The sequence below is a fragment of the Triturus cristatus genome, chromosome 1_2 (assembly GCF_964204655.1).
Source record: "Triturus cristatus chromosome 1_2, aTriCri1.1, whole genome shotgun sequence".
Lineage (NCBI taxonomy): Eukaryota > Metazoa > Chordata > Amphibia > Caudata > Salamandridae > Triturus > Triturus cristatus.
This window is the reverse complement of record NC_140580.1, coordinates 984,627,834-984,645,549: the sequence shown is the minus strand read 5'-3', so window position 1 is coordinate 984,645,549 and position 17,716 is coordinate 984,627,834. Positions and strand designations below refer to the sequence as shown.

The 17,716-nt window shown below is 45.9% G+C and overlaps 1 protein-coding gene across 1 annotated transcript in view; it reads left to right on the top strand.

Annotated features, from left to right (window-relative positions):
- Window positions 1-2,435: 2,435 nt before the first annotated feature.
- LOC146868523 (olfactory protein-like) overlaps window positions 2,436-17,716 on the top strand; it is a 346,233-nt gene continuing 330,952 nt past the window's right edge. The window contains exon 1 of the mRNA XM_085615691.1: window positions 2,436-2,978. The gene's annotated coding sequence lies outside the window, so the exon portion shown is untranslated. The remainder of the gene's footprint in view (window positions 2,979-17,716) is intronic.

Sequence of the window (17,716 nt, the reverse complement as noted above, 5' to 3'; positions counted from 1 at the left end):
CCAGACTGGATTTGGGTTTGATTCCCTCACTTGATATGGTGTGACCGAGATAGACAACAGATTCCACCCCGATTTTACATTTGTCTTTCTGAGTGGTGAAACCTGCTTTACTAAGTCTGGCCAACACTGCTTCCAAAGTCTTATTGTGTTCTTCAGCTGATGAACCGTGAATCAGGATGTCATCCTGGAAACAGAGAACTTTTTCTAGACCTTGCGGTATATGTTGCATGACGCGTTGAAACACAGCCGCTGCAGATGCCAGGCCGAAAGGTAATCTTGAAAACTGATAAGCCCCAAGCGGGGTTATAAAAGACGTGAGGGGCTTGGAATCCGGGTGGAGAGCGACTTGGTGGTAAGCCGAGGATAGGTCTAGAACAGTGAAGACTTTTGCACCGTGGATGGCAGACAGCATTTCATTAATGTTGGGGAGGGGGTGTCGGTCCACCCAAATGTTAGAGTTCAAATCCCTAAGGTCAACACATAGACGGATCCCCTTGTTTCCACCTTTGGCTGCTACGACTATGGGTGCCAACCACTCAGAGCTCTCAATCCTCTCTATGATCTTGCACTCTTCCAATCTGTCCAGCTCCTTCTTGAGCGGTTCCCTCGTCAACAGTGGAATAGACCTTGGTTTGTGGATGATAGGTCTGGCATTGGCTTTAAGTTTGATTTTGTGAAGGAAGCCTTTTAGGAGTCCGAGTTTGTCTGTAAATACCTCTGGGAAACGATTGCATATCTCCATCCCAATACTGGCCCTGTCGATCAGGTATACCGGCTCCGGTGCGTTGAGGTCTAGTTTGATTCCTAAATCCTTTTGGTGTTTCCACCCTAGTAGGTTGGAACCATTCCTTGTGATGTAGACTTTTCCCACGGTCGATCTATCCTTAAAGTTAATGTTCATGAGTAGCATTCCAACCAGTGGTATTGGATCTTGATTATAACCCCCTGGTTTAACGTCTGGAGGTAAGAGATTATACACCCTTGTCCCCGAATTTGCAAGAAATGTAGCTTCATTCACAAGTGTATATGGGGAACAGGAATCTGCGTAGACCTCATACTTAACATTGTCCAAAAATATATCACACATGGGGTAAGTTTTGCTGTTGCATTCATTAAAGTTTGATACTTGGAATACTATATCCTCACTAGGGAGTTGTGGATCCAGATCCCCACCTATCATGTGGGTGACGCTGTTTTTTGCATTATGGCATACTTTAGAGAAATGTCCCCTTTTCTTACATTTGCTGCATACAACACCCCTTGCAGGACAGCTTACACTGTTGGCTAGATGATTAGGGTTTCCGCACCTGTAACATTTAGGTTTGTTCCCTGATGCAGTAAGTACTTCCGGACTGGAAGGTGAAGGTTTGTATTTGTGGTCTTTAGTGGAGATCTTGTGTACACTGCTGTCCACAATTTGTTTTCCCTCCACGGCTTCCTTCATTTCATTCATACAATACGCAGTATGCTCTATGCTCTTAGCAATATCAATAGCATGTTTTAAATCAGGGGCTTCCGCAAGGAGCCTCTCTTGGATCTTCTTGTTACAGGTACACCTTACTAGCTGATCTCTGATTAGTGACTCAGTTAACATACCAAACTCACATGTAGAGGCTAAACCTCTCAGAACGGCAATGTAATTTATCACTTTTTCATTTTTTCCTTGAATGCGCAAAAAAAATTTGTGGCGTTCTAACACAATATTAATTTTGTCACCAAATTGAGCTTCCAGTTTCAATAACGTTAACTGATACACATCATGTTGGACATCCCCCTCGCCCCCAGCCCCCACATTAGCATTTTCAACAATAGAATCAGGCAGGTCATCAAAAATATCCCTCCCTTGCTTCCCCAGATTATGCAGTAGGACATGTTGTTTACGCACTGCAGAAAACCTATCCCCCCCGATGGCGATGAGGTAGGATTCAAACAGGTTTACCCATTTTTTCCAAGGAATAACAGGATCCCCACTGTCATCAAGAAAGGGAGGGGGTTGGGACATTGCAAATGCGGACATGTTGAAGAAAATGGAAAAGGAGAAAATAGACAAGAGAACAGAAAAAAGGTAGATAAGGAGAGGAAAATGAAGAAACCAGAAACAACCAAATAAAGGAATCACCAAGGGATAAATGGCAAAATAGCACAATACCCACTGTAATGTAACCCACTGTGCCTGAAACTGGAACAGAAGGGGTGTAGAACTATAGGCACTGAACTTTAATGAGCTGAGCCTGTCAGCGAAATTACGAAACAGGCTGGAAAACTGACGAGAACAAGATTAGAGTGCCATATATTTGTCCCCAGAAGGTGGAGCAGTTCCAGGGGAAGCGGAGAACAGTGTCTTGATACGGAGCGGCCTCGGAGGAGTTCAGTCAGAGGAGGGGCGGGAACACACTCGTGAGAGGAAACGACGTCGTAGAGCGCTGACAGGATGCAAACCAGCAGGCAGAAATACCACGAAGAGCAGGACACACACTCGTGAGGGGAAACGACGTCGTAGAGCGCTGACAGGATGCAACCCAGCAGGAAGAAATACCACGAAGAGTAGCACACGCTTACTTGACCCTTGAGGACCCCACTTCAAAGCAGCAAACTTCAGCGCAACTCACGCGGCCACCGACATCCCAGGATAAACAGCCACCACCAGCTCGAGACGGTGTCACCTGAAGCAGAGTAGAGCACTTGCAGACCGCAACCAGCAATGCCAACCAACTAAGCAGTCACAGACTCACCGGCACGGAGTCTCCTTCACACATCGGACAAAGCACAAGGCGGGCGTCCCAACCAAAACCAGCCGAGAACTTCAGGCGTCGATCAGCAGCCAGGGATTTGTGAATTAGGAGCGTTGCGGGAATTAGGTGAAAGTCCTCTTCAGGAATGGCTACGTCCACGAATTGAACACGAAGACACCAGCGCCAGGAAAGTCAGATGAGAGGCAGAAAGGCACTGGGGGAAGGATCCGGACCGTCCCCAGCACGGTAAGTCACTCGTCGCCAAATAATGTTGTAAATAAGCTGCAAAACGCACAGATGTAGAAACGGACGTTTAATCAACAGATCCTTCAGCCTCTCACTGTCAGAATCGCCAACATTCTATCGTGAGCTCCAGCCCCAACATTCTAAGGTTGGGCTGACCCACTAGCGAGGGAAAGGAGGGGGGGGGGGAAAGGAAAACAAGTACAGATTGTAACACAAGGGTCAGGTTGTTTCCAGCAGATTTGAGTAAGACACTTCTACTCAATAATGTTTTAAGTAAATTTTCATGACATTCATAAAACAAAATGTGGCGCTGACTTTTTTGATGCTCAGCTGTACAAAGATACCTACCATGTCCCTAAAGGCATACCCACATTCACCAAATTCTTTTGTGAATTTGCAACATTTTGTGTTTCACTTCTACTGAACTATGCCTAACCCCCTATGAATAGGAAAATAAAGGCAGTGTTCCCTCAAGGGCAGAAAATATGTTTAGGAAACATTTTGGCCCAACCTCTAACCACTTAGGGCCAGATGTAATAAAAGACTGGTTGCAAAATGAGGTAGCAAATTATAAGCCAACTTTTTGTGAAGAATCTTTAACTTTGCGAAGTTCACTATTTGCAAACTCTGTGATTGGCTACAAATACTGAGATAGTGGCCTGCAAGGAATAGCTGACACCATCTCTGTATTTGCATTCGCAAATTGGAAATCTTTTTTTCAAAGCAGCTGCTGTTCCTTAAAGGAACCAGTGATGCTTTTAAAAAAAAGTAAAACGTTCTGTTTGGGAACAAATCATGGGAGCAGTGGACCAGTGTGTTCTCCCCACGATTTTCCCAACATGAATACAAAGTTGAAGCAGTCCAACGGCAACAGGTTCCGTTTGCAAATATGCCAGACCCTCCTTTGAGGTGTCAAAAACTGTTCAATGGTTTGCGACCACAAGTTGCAAGCCATTGTGCATTACATACCAAAATCACAATTAGAAGGGAGGAAGCCTTTCATGTCCTTTCCTAATATTGTTTCAAAATTAGTTGGTAAAATCATTTTGTGAGCCTGAAATGCTTTTTCAGCTTAAAAGTGTTTACTGAAACATACCAAAATGCCATTTTGTTATGGAGAAAATGGCTTTAAACTTCTGCCCCTGGTTGAAACTATCATAAAAACTCTGCCCTGCCTTTTAGGAATCTTGCTTACAACTCTTATAGTTTTGTAATAAGTTCATAAGGCAATGATAGTTAGACCAGGGATATGTAATGTTGATCCACAAAGTCTGAAGCCAGGGCAGACTTTTAGGAAATCCAATACAAGATCAATTTCCTGACAGTGTATCTAAAGAGCAATTCTTTAAATAGTTTGTGGCTTATTTGAAAATCTAGCGCTGTTCAGGTCATCGTAACCCTGTGCTGAACCTCCCTGCACTACTCAAGCGGCACACCTGCTCAGTGAACGAACAACTGCAGAGTAGAAGGCTCTGTAGGATAACCTAATGAGGGGAAAGTTATGTAGGATCACATCATGATGTGAATCTGTGATGAGTAGGCTGATGAGGACATGTCAGACTGTCCATGGGACCCCCTGTTCTGCTGAAGGGATCATAAGAGCCAAGGTTGGGCACCATACGTTATGGTCAGTGCTGTGGGATTGCTGACTGTTGGGGTAAAATTGTGTTGATTCTGAAGGGATAATTTCATACCAGTTTTTGTAGAGCAGTATAGGAATATACTAGTTTGTTGGATATAGTTAAATAACACTGACTGATGAAGCATGATGTAAATGCACTACCTGTGAGGTGACTGCAAGACCTCTCTTAGGGAAGGTGTGAATGCTGACAGTGAGGAAAGGGGCCTAGACCTGCCAACTTTGCTAAAGTGCAGGATGATTGTTGGATAAAGTGTCAGATTGATGACTGTAGGGAAAATAGTACGAATGCTACTGAGAAAGGTTGATGTGAATAAAAGCACAGAAGGGCTGACTTTAGGAAAGGTGTGCAAGTACGGAAATTGTAGGAGGTTAGAGGTATTTCAGGGTGCAAGGGACTGTACCTGTTGTGACCATTTCCAGCTCTTTTCCTGGTATCTGGTGGCGTGTCTGCTGTTGTTGAGCATCTGGCAACAGCAAGGAGTCTTGGGTTTTAATGGGCATGGCAGTTAGCTGTTCACTGGAGGATGGTGCTGAGGTCCTGTGGATGGGTCTGGACATCTGTGATGGGGTTGATGAGTTAGCTAGGCCTATTAAGTATTTGTGGAGGGGTATTTTGTGGAAATTAATTGAAGGACATGCACATTTTGTTGGCCACAATGAGAGGATGAGGTTATGATAGATTGATCGCAGTGTGATTGATTCCAGGTTTGTGGTGCAGAAGAAGAGGGGAACAACCTTTACAACGCAACTTTTACAACGCACTACCATTACAACGAAACTGTTACAACGCGAGTGCATTGACAACGCAGGACATTACAACGCAAGTCTTTACATCGACTTGCACTAGATGGCGTTCTAACATTAAAAATAGTGTAGTTTACTATCCCAACACCTTCCCTACTGTTACGTGGACTGGAGTTGGAATAGTAAATTACACTTTTTTAATGTTAGCACGCCATCTAGTGCAAGTCGATGTAAAGACTTGCGTTGTAATGTCCTGCGTTGTCAATGCACTCGCGTTGTAAAACTTTCGTTGTAACTGCATGCATGGTAACAGCATGAGTTGTAACGTCATACATACGGTAGAATAAGGCAGGTCACAGTTGTGCAGACACTGTCCATGGTGTCCTCTTTGTCGTGGGTTGGGTGCGCAATGAGTGGTGTTGTGTCTTTACTTGGAGGTAGGCCAAGGATAGCATGCAAAGTGAGAGGTTAAATTTGTTAGGGAAGATGTTGTTTGTTCTGGTGAGCTCTGAGATCTTGGTGTTGAAATTAATTTAGAGCGGATGTCCAGCATATGAGATAAGACAGTCTAAGTGGTGGTTAGTGGAAAGTGGCATGAAAGATCAAAGTAGCTAGGCATGGGTTGTTGTTATATTATGTTAAATTATTGGCCTATTACTATGTCAGGCGGACTAGCATCCGCCTGACACCGTCATGGAAAGTAGACCGACCTCTGGTTGGCGGTCCTGATGCCTAATTATGAGTGCGGTCGCATAGGTGCCCCCTCGGCCCTTCACTAGAGACTGCAATGTAAAGCGGACCTTGCTTGGGGCCCCCAAACACACTTTCCGACAGGGCTTCCATGTCGGAAAGGCCGACATGGAAACCCTGCCGGAAACCGTGCATCATAATACGGACTGTGTAAAACGCCGTCCATTTGGATTACGGGCAGGTTCCAAATGGCCTACAGGCTCGAGCCCATCATAAGCCAGCCGGAATGACCGGCCGGTTTAAGTTCTGACCGACTGTATTATTATCAGCCAGTTGAAATTGAAACCAATGATGAGTGTCGGAAAGCCTCCGACCTAAGGTTGGAGACTTTCCGACACTCATTGGAATCGGCCCCAATATGTTTCCTAGTGATAATAAGGAGATAACTGCTTGTTTAAACAAACCACTGAAACATCCTCATTTTTTGTTTTCTTTTGAAAGTAATATAGTAAAGCATACCCCAGAGTAAAAGTGGCAAGATGTTTCATTGCTTAGCTGCATGTTAAGAAAAGGAGCATCCTCACATTTGACTCCTTTTGATTTGGGTGGATGCAGACTAGATAAGAGGAAGAAGAGTGGAGAGGCTGGTAGTGGCAATATCTCAGAATTGTCTTCCTCGGGTTAGAAGGACCTGAGTGACTGAGAGCTCTGTGGACAATGTAAATAGCAACTCACTAAGGGTGGGCGTCAAATTCCGTTCCGCTCGCGGCATTGCGATATTTTGACATTTTCGCGTTCCGCGGAGAGCGCGAAAATGCAAAAATTTCCGTTATTTGCCACGTTGCAAAGTTTTTTTTCATGTTCACGCTTTGAAAATGCGTTCTCGCGCGCGCGATCGCTTTACCGGGATCCCTACGTTCGCCGACGAGTTTTCCAATCCGTTTGCGTGCTTCACGATATGTTGATAGCCGGTCGCGCTATCCCGTGAGAGTTCGCGATCGCAATCACGTCATTCTCCTCGCCATCAGACACCGCGAGAGTCTGCGATCGCGAACACATCATTTTCCACCGCGAGAGAGAGCGTGAGGTCGCAAACACGTCAATCTCCACCGCGACAAAGAGCATGAGATCGCAAACACGTAATTTTGGACGCGCCATCGACATCCGGCGGAAGTGTGGTGAAGGTCACGATTGCGAACACGCCAAATTTTCGATTTGGAGAAGAAGATTAACTCTAGCTGCATAAAACCTTCTCTAAATGATGATTTGGATGGAAAAACTCCTCTGATTGACATTTGGCTGTCCTTTTTTGTGCAAGGAGTCCTTTTTAAAAAAAAAAACTTTGGGGGGGAAGAGGGAGGAAGTGCCACAGAGTCTCCAACTTCATGTTCCTGTCCATCAGGCTCCTCCCAGTGCTTTGTTCATTTCCTGTTCATTCTCCTGTTGGATTTCAGCTGGAAGGATCACTCTTTGTGTCTGGTGCATCATTATCATTGGATTTGAGGACTTTTGAATTTGATATTTTACAAGTAAGTTGGTGTTGTGTCTGTTTGATTGGGGCATTGCAGTTGCTGCAACTACAATTTTGGTACTTATCATTCTCTTTTTTAAATTGTTGGGGGTAGCCAGTAGGCCCAGAGCTAGTCATGGGTGGGTGCATGATGAAGCAACTGTTCCTTTGGTGTGTGTTGAAAGTTTTTCAAACATCATTTAGGGCATGGATGGCATTGGATTGAGTTGGAAAATGTGTTTTTTGGGGGGTATTTCTGTTTTTGGGTGTGTGTTAAAGAAATGCCTTTGTTGTGTGTGCCTAGGGTGTTGGTGTGCACCCTGCAGACCTTGTTTTGCCCTGTGTATTTTTGCATTTTATTGCATTAAAAAGGCACAGCAGTGTGGTATAGCATGCATCTATTGCCTGGCTTCTTTATAGGCCTTTTGGCAGTTCATTGTTTCCCAGGCCTCCATCTTGCTGCTTGTGAATAGCGAGTGTCCATGTGGCTGGGGGCCTTTTCTGTTGGGAGTTATTAGTGTGCTGCTTTTGCCATATATAGGCCTGCATGGTATTCCTTTGTGGCCTAGGCTTCTTTTTGTGGGCCCGGCCATGAGGCTGGCGGCCATTTTGAAGGCAGGCAGTGTGTTTTTTGCAACAGGCCTGCATTGTCTGTCTTCTGTTTCTTGTAGTTGGGTGGGCCTGGTCATGTGGCTGGTGGCCATTTTGAAGCCTAGGCCTGCAAGTTTGCGTGGCCTTGTCTGCTCACGGGCCTGCCTTCAACCAGTAGGCTCAGAGCAGGTAGCCACAAGTGCATTAAACAAGTGTTTATCTGTGTGTTCTGTTGAATTTACACGTCATTTAGGACATGGATGGCATTGGTTTGAGATGGAAAATGTGTTTTTTGGGGGTATTTCTGTTTTTGGGTGTGTGTTAAAGAAATGCCTTTGTTGTGTGTGCCTAGGGTGTTGGTGTGCACCCTGCAGACCTTGTTTTGCCCTGTGTATTTTTGCATTTTATTGCATTAAAAAGGCACAGCAGTGTGGTTTAGCATGCATCTATTGCCTGGCTTCTTTATAGGCCTTTTGGCAGTTCATTGTTTCCCAGGCCTCCAGCTTGTTGCTTGTGATTTGCGAGTGTCCATGTGGCTGGGGGCCTTTTCTGGTGGGAGTTATTAGTGTGCTGCTTTTGCCATATATAGGCCTGCATGGTATTCCTTTGTGTCCTAGGCTTCTTGCTGTGGGCCCGGCCATGATGCTGGCGGCCATTTTGAAGGCAGGCAGCGAGTTTTTTTGCAACAGGCCTGCATTGTCTGTCTTCTGTTTCTTGTAGTTGGGTGGGCCTGGCCATGTGGCTGGCGGCCATTTTGAAGCCTAGGCCTGCAAGCTTGTGTGGCCTTGTCTGCCCATGTGCCTGCCTTCAACCAGTAGGCTCAGAGCAGGTAGCCAAAAGTTCATTAAACAAGTGTTTATCTGTGTGTTCTGTTGAATTTAAACATCATTTAGGGCATGGATGGCATTGGATTGAGTTGGAAAATGTGTTTTTGGGGGGTATTTCTGTTTTTGAGGGTGTGTTAAAGAAATGCCTTTGTTGTGTGTGCCTAGGGTGTTGGTGTGCACCCTGCAGACCTTGTTTTGCCCTGTGTATTTTTGCATTTTATTGCATTAAAAAGGCACAGGAGTGTGGTTTAGCATGCATCTTTTGCCTGGCTTCTTTATAGGCCTTTTGGCAGTTCATTGTTTCCCAGGCCTCCATCTTGTTGCTTGTGATTTGCGAGTGTCCATGTGGCTGGGGGCCTTTTCTGTTGGGAGTTATTAGTGTGCTGCTTTTGCCATATATAGGCCTGCATGGTATTCCTTTGTGGCCTAGGCTTCTTGTTGTGGGCCCGGCCATGAGGCTGGCGGCCATTTTGAAGGCAGGCAGTGTGTTTTTTGCAACAGGCCTGCATTGTCTGTCTTCTGTTTCTTGTAGTTGGGTGGGCCTGGTCATGTGGCTGGTGGCCATTTTGAAGCCTAGGCCTGCAAGTTTGCGTGGCCTTGTCTGCTCACGGGCCTGCCTTCAACCAGTAGGCTCAGAGCAGGTAGCCACAAGTGCATTAAACAAGTGTTTATCTGTATGTTCTGTTGAATTTACACGTCATTTAGGACATGGATGGCATTGGTTAGAGATGGAAAATGTGTTTTTTGGGGGGTATTTCTGTTTTTGGGGGTGTGTTAAAGAAATGCCTTTGTTGTGTGTGCCTGGTGTGTTGGTGTGCACCCTGCAGACCTTGTTTTGCCCTGTGGATTTTTGTTTGTGCATTTTATTGCATTAAAAAGGCACAGCAGTGTGGTTTAGCATGCATCTTTTGCCTGGCTTCTTTATAGGCCTTTTGGCAGTTCATTGTTTCCCAGGCCTCCAGCTTGTTGCTTGTGATTTGCGAGTGTCCATGTGGCTGGGGGCCTTTTCTGGTGGGAGTTATTAGTGTGCTGCTTTTGCCATATATAGGCCTGCATGGTATTCCTTTGTGGCCTAGGCTTCTTGTTGTGGGCCCGGCCATGAGGCTGGCGGCCATTTTGAAGGCAGGCAGCGAGTTTTTTTGCAACAGGCCTGCATTGTCTGTCTTCTGTTTCTTGGAGTTGGGTGGGCCTGGCCATATGGCTGGTGGCCATTTTGAAGCCTAGGCCTGCAAGCTTGTGTGGCCTTGTCTGCCCATGTGCCTGCCTTCAACCAGTAGGCTCAGAGCAGGTAGCCACAAGTGCATTAAACAAGTGTTTATCTGTGTGTTCTGTTGAATTTACACGTCATTTAGGACATGGATGGCATTGGTTTGAGATGGAAAATGTGTTTTTTGGGGGGTATTTCTGTTTTTGGGTGTGTGTTAAAGAAATGCCTTTGTTGTGTGTGCCTAGGGTGTTGGTGTGCACCCTGCAGACCTTGTTTTGCCCTGTGTATTTTTGCATTTTATTGCATTAAAAAGGCACAGCAGTGTGGTTTAGCATGCATCTATTGCCTGGCTTCTTTATAGGCCTTTTGGCAGTTCATTGTTTCCCAGGCCTCCAGCTTGTTGCTTGTGATTTGCGAGTGTCCATGTGGCTGGGGGCCTTTTCTGGTGGGAGTTATTAGTGTGCTGCTTTTGCCATATATAGGCCTGCATGGTATTCCTTTGTGTCCTAGGCTTCTTGTTGTGGGCCCGGCCATGATGCTGGCGGCCATTTTGAAGGCAGGCAGCGAGTTTTTTTGCAACAGGCCTGCATTGTCTGTCTTCTGTTTCTTGTAGTTGGGTGGGCCTGGCCATGTGGCTGGCGGCCATTTTGAAGCCTAGGCCTGCAAGCTTGTGTGGCCTTGTCTGCCCATGTGCCTGCCTTCAACCAGTAGGCTCAGAGCAGGTAGCCAAAAGTTCATTAAACAAGTGTTTATCTGTGTGTTCTGTTGAATTTAAACATCATTTAGGGCATGGATGGCATTGGATTGAGTTGGAAAATGTGTTTTTGGGGGGTATTTCTGTTTTTGAGGGTGTGTTAAAGAAATGCCTTTGTTGTGTGTGCCTAGGGTGTTGGTGTGCACCCTGCAGACCTTGTTTTGCCCTGTGTATTTTTGCATTTTATTGCATTAAAAAGGCACAGGAGTGTGGTTTAGCATGCATCTTTTGCCTGGCTTCTTTATAGGCCTTTTGGCAGTTCATTGTTTCCCAGGACTCCATCTTGTTGCTTGTGATTTGCGAGTGTCCATGTGGCTGGGGGCCTTTTCTGTTGGGAGTTATTAGTGTGCTGCTTTTGCCATATATAGGCCTGCATGGTATTCCTTTGTGGCCTAGGCTTCTTGTTGTGGGCCCGGCCATGAGGCTGGCGGCCATTTTGAAGGCAGGCAGTGTGTTTTTTGCAACAGGCCTGCATTGTCTGTCTTCTGTTTCTTGTAGTTGGGTGGGCCTGGTCATGTAGCTGGTGGCCATTTTGAAGCCTAGGCCTGCAAGTTTGCGTGGCCTTGTCTGCTCACGGGCCTGCCTTCAACCAGTAGGCTCAGAGCAGGTAGCCACAAGTGCATTAAACAAGTGTTTATCTGTATGTTCTGTTGAATTTACACGTCATTTAGGACATGGATGGCATTGGTTAGAGATGGAAAATGTGTTTTTTGGGGGGTATTTCTGTTTTTGGGGGTGTGTTAAAGAAATGCCTTTGTTGTGTGTGCCTGGTGTGTTGGTGTGCACCCTGCAGACCTTGTTTTGCCCTGTGGATTTTTGTTTGTGCATTTTATTGCATTAAAAAGGCACAGCAGTGTGGTTTAGCATGCATCTTTTGCCTGGCTTCTTTATAGGCCTTTTGGCAGTTCATTGTTTCCCAGGCCTCCAGCTTGTTGCTTGTGATTTGCGAGTGTCCATGTGGCTGGGGGCCTTTTCTGGTGGGAGTTATTAGTGTGCTGCTTTTGCCATATATAGGCCTGCATGGTATTCCTTTGTGGCCTAGGCTTCTTGTTGTGGGCCCAGCCATGAGGCTGGCGGCCATTTTGAAGGCAGGCAGCGAGTTTTTTTGCAACAGGCCTGCATTGTCTGTCTTCTGTTTCTTGGAGTTGGGTGGGCCTGGCCATATGGCTGGTGGCCATTTTGAAGCCTAGGCCTGCAAGCTTGTGTGGCCTTGTCTGCCCATGTGCCTGCCTTCAACCAGTAGGCTCAGAGCAGGTAGTCAAAAGTGCATTAAACAAGTGTTTATCTGTGTGTTCTGTTGAATTTAAACATCATTTAGGGCATGGATGGCATTGGATTGAGTTGGAAAATGTGTTTTTGGGGGGTATTTCTGTTTTTGAGGGTGTGTTAAAGAAATGCCTTTGTTGTGTGTGCCTAGGGTGTTGGTGTGCACTCGGCAGACCTTGTTTTGCCCTGTGGATTTTCGTGTTTGCATTTTATTGCATTAAAAAGGCACAGGAGTGTGGTTTAGCATGCATCTTTTGCCTGGCTTCTTTATAGGCCTTTTGGCAGTTCATTGTTTCCCAGGCCTCCATCTTGTTGCTTGTGATTTGTGAGTGTCCATGTGGCTGGGGGCCTTTTCTGGTGGGAGTTATTAGTGTGCTGCTTTTGCCATATATAGGCCTGCATGGTATTCCTTTGTGGCCTAGGCTTCTTGTTGTGGGCCCGGCCATGAGGCTGGCGGCCATTTTGAAGGCAGGCAGTGTGTTTTTTGCAACAGGCCTGCATTGTCTGTCTTCTGTTTCTTGTAGTTGGGTGGGCCTGGTCATGTGGCTGGTGGCCATTTTGAAGCCTAGGCCTGCAAGTTTGTGTGGCCTTGTCTGCTCACCGGCCTGCCTTCAACCAGTAGGCTCAGAGCAGGTAGCCACAAGTGCATTAAACAAGTGTTTATCTGTGTGTTCTGTTGAATTTAAACGTCATTTAGGACATGGATGGCATTGGTTTGAGTTGGAAAATGTGTTTTTTGGGGGGTATTTCTGTTTTTGGGGGTGTGTTAAAGAAATGCCTTTGTTGTGTGTGCCTGGTGTGTTGGTGTGCACCCTGCATACCTTGTTTTGCCCTGTGGAGTTTTTGTTTTGCATTTTATTGCATTAAAAAGGCACAGCAGTGTGGTTTAGCATGCATCTTTTGCTTGGCTTATTTTATAGGCCTTTTGGCAGTTCATTGTTCCCCAGGCCTCCTGCTTGTTGCTTGTGAGTGTTCATGTGGCTGGTGGCCTTTTCTGGTGGGAGTTAATATGGGCCTGCATGGTTTTCCTATTGGCTTACTGCTTCCATCCATCCCCTTTGCCAGCAGCAACTCCCTTCCATTACATTTGTATTTTTGTGGTTGTTCTTATTCTTTCCTATCCTTCCTGAGAGTGTAGTGTGTGTATACTGTACACAGTAAGTAGTATACCATAGCCCTTGTTGCCAAAGTCTCACAAATGGCTACACTATATCTTCTATTTTTTTTTGTTTGTACTAGAGTAGTAATAGAACCACAACAACAAATGCAACATTTCACTGATGTTCTTCTCCTGGCTTATTTGCCTTTACGTGCACAAAAAGACAGAGGAGGAGGTAACTATCAACATCATCCGTTGTACTGCCAGACAGAAGTCCTGCTGCGCACCACATCACGTCCAACTGTGACCACAGACATCTCTGCAACTTGTGCACCTGCGTCCTGTCTGACCTCTGAAGAAAATGGGCCCAAAGAAAGGTACCAGGTCCTCCAGTACCAAGAAAGTTGCCGGTGAGAAGAGGGATTAGAAAAAGCAAGAGGCACTAACCACGACTGGTGTGCCGGCAAATGTGCTTTTTGGGACCAAAAAACATACGCCTGCAGCAGCGTTGTCTGGTGGGAACCTAGCTGGGAGCAGCACATCCGCACCAGCAGGCCAACCCCACCAACCTAGGCCCAAGCCCATGAGTGTCGCAGAGGTAGCCAGTCTACTAACGAGCAGCGATGTTGAAATGTCAGTATCGCAAAGTAGTACACAATCAACGCAGGCGGAAACTCAGCAGATAAGTCTTCAGCAGCAGGCGCAGCCGCCAGAACAGGAGCAGCAGGCGCAGACGCAAGAACAGCCGCAGCCTCAAGAACAGCCACAACAACAGCCCACAATAGTAGTTGTTTCTCCTGAAGTATTTCAGGAAATCGAGCTTCCTGCAGACGAAGAGGGGCAAGCTACTGTTTCAGAAGATCCATTGTCTCCCAGATCCACAGCAAGGAAAAGGAGGGTTATTCCATCATCTTCTTCTTCAAGCCCTGCTTCTGATGATCTTGATGCCACTTGGAAGCCACCAGCTCATTCTGAGAGTGATGCACGCCACAAGGCGAGGCTAGTGAAAAGGAAGGTTCCAGAAAGCCTTGGAGTCATGGAGGTAGATGTACAAGATGGGGATGATGATGATGACGAGCCAATCATCAGCTTCCATATTTTCATTTGCAAAGGAAAGGCAGGGACATACATCCAGCTCAACCACCACCTCAGTAGGTAGTGGTAGAAGTTGCAGTGTAGCTTCTCAGAGTCGCATTCCAAGCACACCCTCCAGTTCATCTGGTATTGAAAGTGACACATCCAGCAGCACCAGAAAGTTCTTCTCCCCAGTTTGGGACTTCTTTTCGGTTAGCAGTAAGGAGGAGAACATTGCTATATGCTCAATTTGTCGACATGCTGTTAGGCGGGGTAAGCTTGGTACAAACTATGGTACCGGAGGCCAAACAAGTCATCTCAAAATACACCACACTATCGTGTGGGAGGCTCACCTACTTCGCTTAGAACAAAGTAAAACTCAACCCATTGTTGTTGGGCATGAAGAATCAGGGGACGATATTATCGCGGTGGAAGGTGAACAAGAGGGAGACATTTCTAGCCCTGTCCCCAGTAGTGTAGTAGTTCCGCCCACATCCTCCTCAGCAACATCTCAGTGGCACCGCAGTAAGAGTCTGAGTCAGGCTGAGACACCAAGGCGACCGAGTAGTACTGCATTGATTATGAAACAAAGTGCGTCATTGAGCCTAACTGGGTTAAAGAAAACTGCACCACAAAGGAAAATAATCCAGACTACCATTGACAGCATGCTTAGGTTGGAGGGGCAGTACCAACGCAACCACCCAACGGCACGGTTGTACAAAGCGAAGCTGGCTAAAATGTTAGCGCTGGACCTTCTCCCTTTTTCATTTGTGGAAGGGGTGGGATTCCCTGAATTTGTGTCAACCATCTGCCCTAATTGGAAGGTTCCCAGCCGGACCTATTTCGCAGGAGTTGCTGTTCCAGCACTACATCATGATGTGCTGGAATTGGTTGGACAAGCTTTGCAGCAGAGTGCTGTTCACAATATCCACCTAACAACAGACATGTGGACCAGTTGCCAAGCCACTGATTACATGTGCATCACTGCACACTGGGTCTCATTTGTGGGGGTTAGCGATAAGCTAACTGAAGTAGGTGCTGTTGACACAGCTGAGATTTTTAAAGCTACTCGGAAACATGCAACTGTGTCCATGTTCGCCGTGGAGAAATCTCATACTGCTGTAAACATATTGGAAGAGTTTCAAAGCAAGGTTTTTGAATGGCTGTGCCCAAGAGGGCTTATGATTGGTTTTGTTTCCACAGATAATGGCAATAATGTACTTAAGGCCATGGAGCTTGGTTCCTATTTCAGGGTTGGAATTGGTTGGACAAGCTTTGCAGCAGAGTGCTGTTCACAATATCCACCTAACAGACATGTGGACCAGTTGCCAAGCCACTGATTACATGTGCATCACTGCACACTGGGTCTCATTTGTGGGGGTTAGAGATAAGCTATCTGAAGTAGGTGCTGTTGACACAGCTGAGATTTTTAAAGCTACTCGGAAACATGCAACTGTGTCCATGTTCGCCATGGAGAAATCACATACTGCTGTAAACATATTGGAAGAGTTTCAAAGCAAGGTTTTTGAATGGCTGAGCCCAAGAGGGCTTAGGATTCGGTTTTTTTTCCACAGATAATGGCAATATTGTACTTAAGGCCATGGAGCTTGGTTCCTATTTCAGGGTTCCGTGTTTGGCGCACTGCATTAACATTATTGTTCAAGGCTTTCTGAAAAAAGAAGCCATAGTCAGCAACTTACTGACCACCTGCAGAAGAATATGCACTCATTTCAGCCATTCTTTAAAACTCTGAAGCAGCTGAGGATCATTCAACGTGACTATAGAATGCCAGTCAAAGCACTCGTCCAGGAGGTGGCAGCATTTTGGAACTCAACTTATTACATGCTTGACCGTCTGTTTGAGCAGTACAGGCCAATCAGTGAATATGTCATGCGAAGAGGGGATGCTACTGTGAAAGGCATGAGCCTTCAGATGGACCAATGGTGCCTAGTTAAATGCCTGACTGAGATGCTTCTTCCTTTCGAGGTCTTCACATGTGAAGTCAGCAAGGAGGACTGTACTATGGGCCAAGCTATCCCATTGTTGCAAATGCTAGAGCATCAGCTGAAGGAGGTGTCTGAAGCATACAAAGATGTGGAGGAAAATAAAGAAGCATATGAGTTGGTGGAGAGCTTAGCCCGTCGCTTAGTTGACAATACAAGGGTGCAAAATAAGATTTTGTCACAAAAACATTACATTTGTGCCACAATTCTGGATCCACTGACAAAATGGGCACTGAATACATTAATTCCTTTTTCAGAAATGGATGTTGCCCGGTGCAAAATTTGGATAGCTGAGTTAGCGAGTAAGTTGGAAAATGAATGGCTGCTAATTAAAAGCCTGCTAGATAAACCCACAACAATTACTGCAGCAGGGCATCCTGCATCAAGTTCAACTTCGGAGCCTGAGGGCAGTGCGTTTGGCTCAGAACACTCACCAACACTACAACAGCAAGAACTGGATCTTCAGGCCCAGTAAAATCGTTACAGGATTGGTATTTACAGCAAGGCATTGGTAAGTCCAGTGCTGATGCAACAAGAAAAGAGCCCGAAAAAAGTTTTGCACCCCTTAACATTGAGCTGATTGTCCAGGCCTATCTGGACGACCCAACAGAGGTTACATTGATCAAAACCCATTGAGGTATTGGTATGGGAAAAGGGCCCAATGACCAGTGCTCAGCAGGCTGGCAATAAACTATCTGGCTTGCCCTGTTGCAAGTGTCTCTTCGGAACGTGTTTTCAGTGCTGCTGGTTCCATTGTAACAGTGAGAAGGACCAGTCTCTCGCCCAAAAACGTGGAGAGGTTAACAATGATCAAAATGAATCAGCACTTTATACCACCTAATTACACAACACACGAATCAAGGGAGGAAGATGAGGACAGCTGCTCAGGTGACGGAACTGGTGTGTTAGATGATGATTACCTACTTCTGGTTGAACCCCCAGAGTTTGAGGACAAGCTATACTTCCCTGACATTTAGGCTTGCACTTCCAGTTCTTACTGTCTTCCTCCCTTATTTTCTTTAATTGGTGTATCTGGCATTCTGGTTAGAAACTTTGAATCACAACAAATCCATCACTACCGTCTTCTAATTGTTTTATTACCATATACAAGTTTCGGCTGGCTGCATATCACAGTACACTCCTCCGAATCCTGCTCCTCCATCCTCCTGAATCTCCCTAAATCCATTGCCCTCAAGAAGTCAGATGATGATTGGATGATGCAAAATAGAAGAAAAAAGAAAAAATATTTCCTAGTCCCTCCAAAATAAGTGGAACATGATTGATTATGACTACTATAGCTATCCTCCTTTGTGATCCGAGAGAGACTGGCC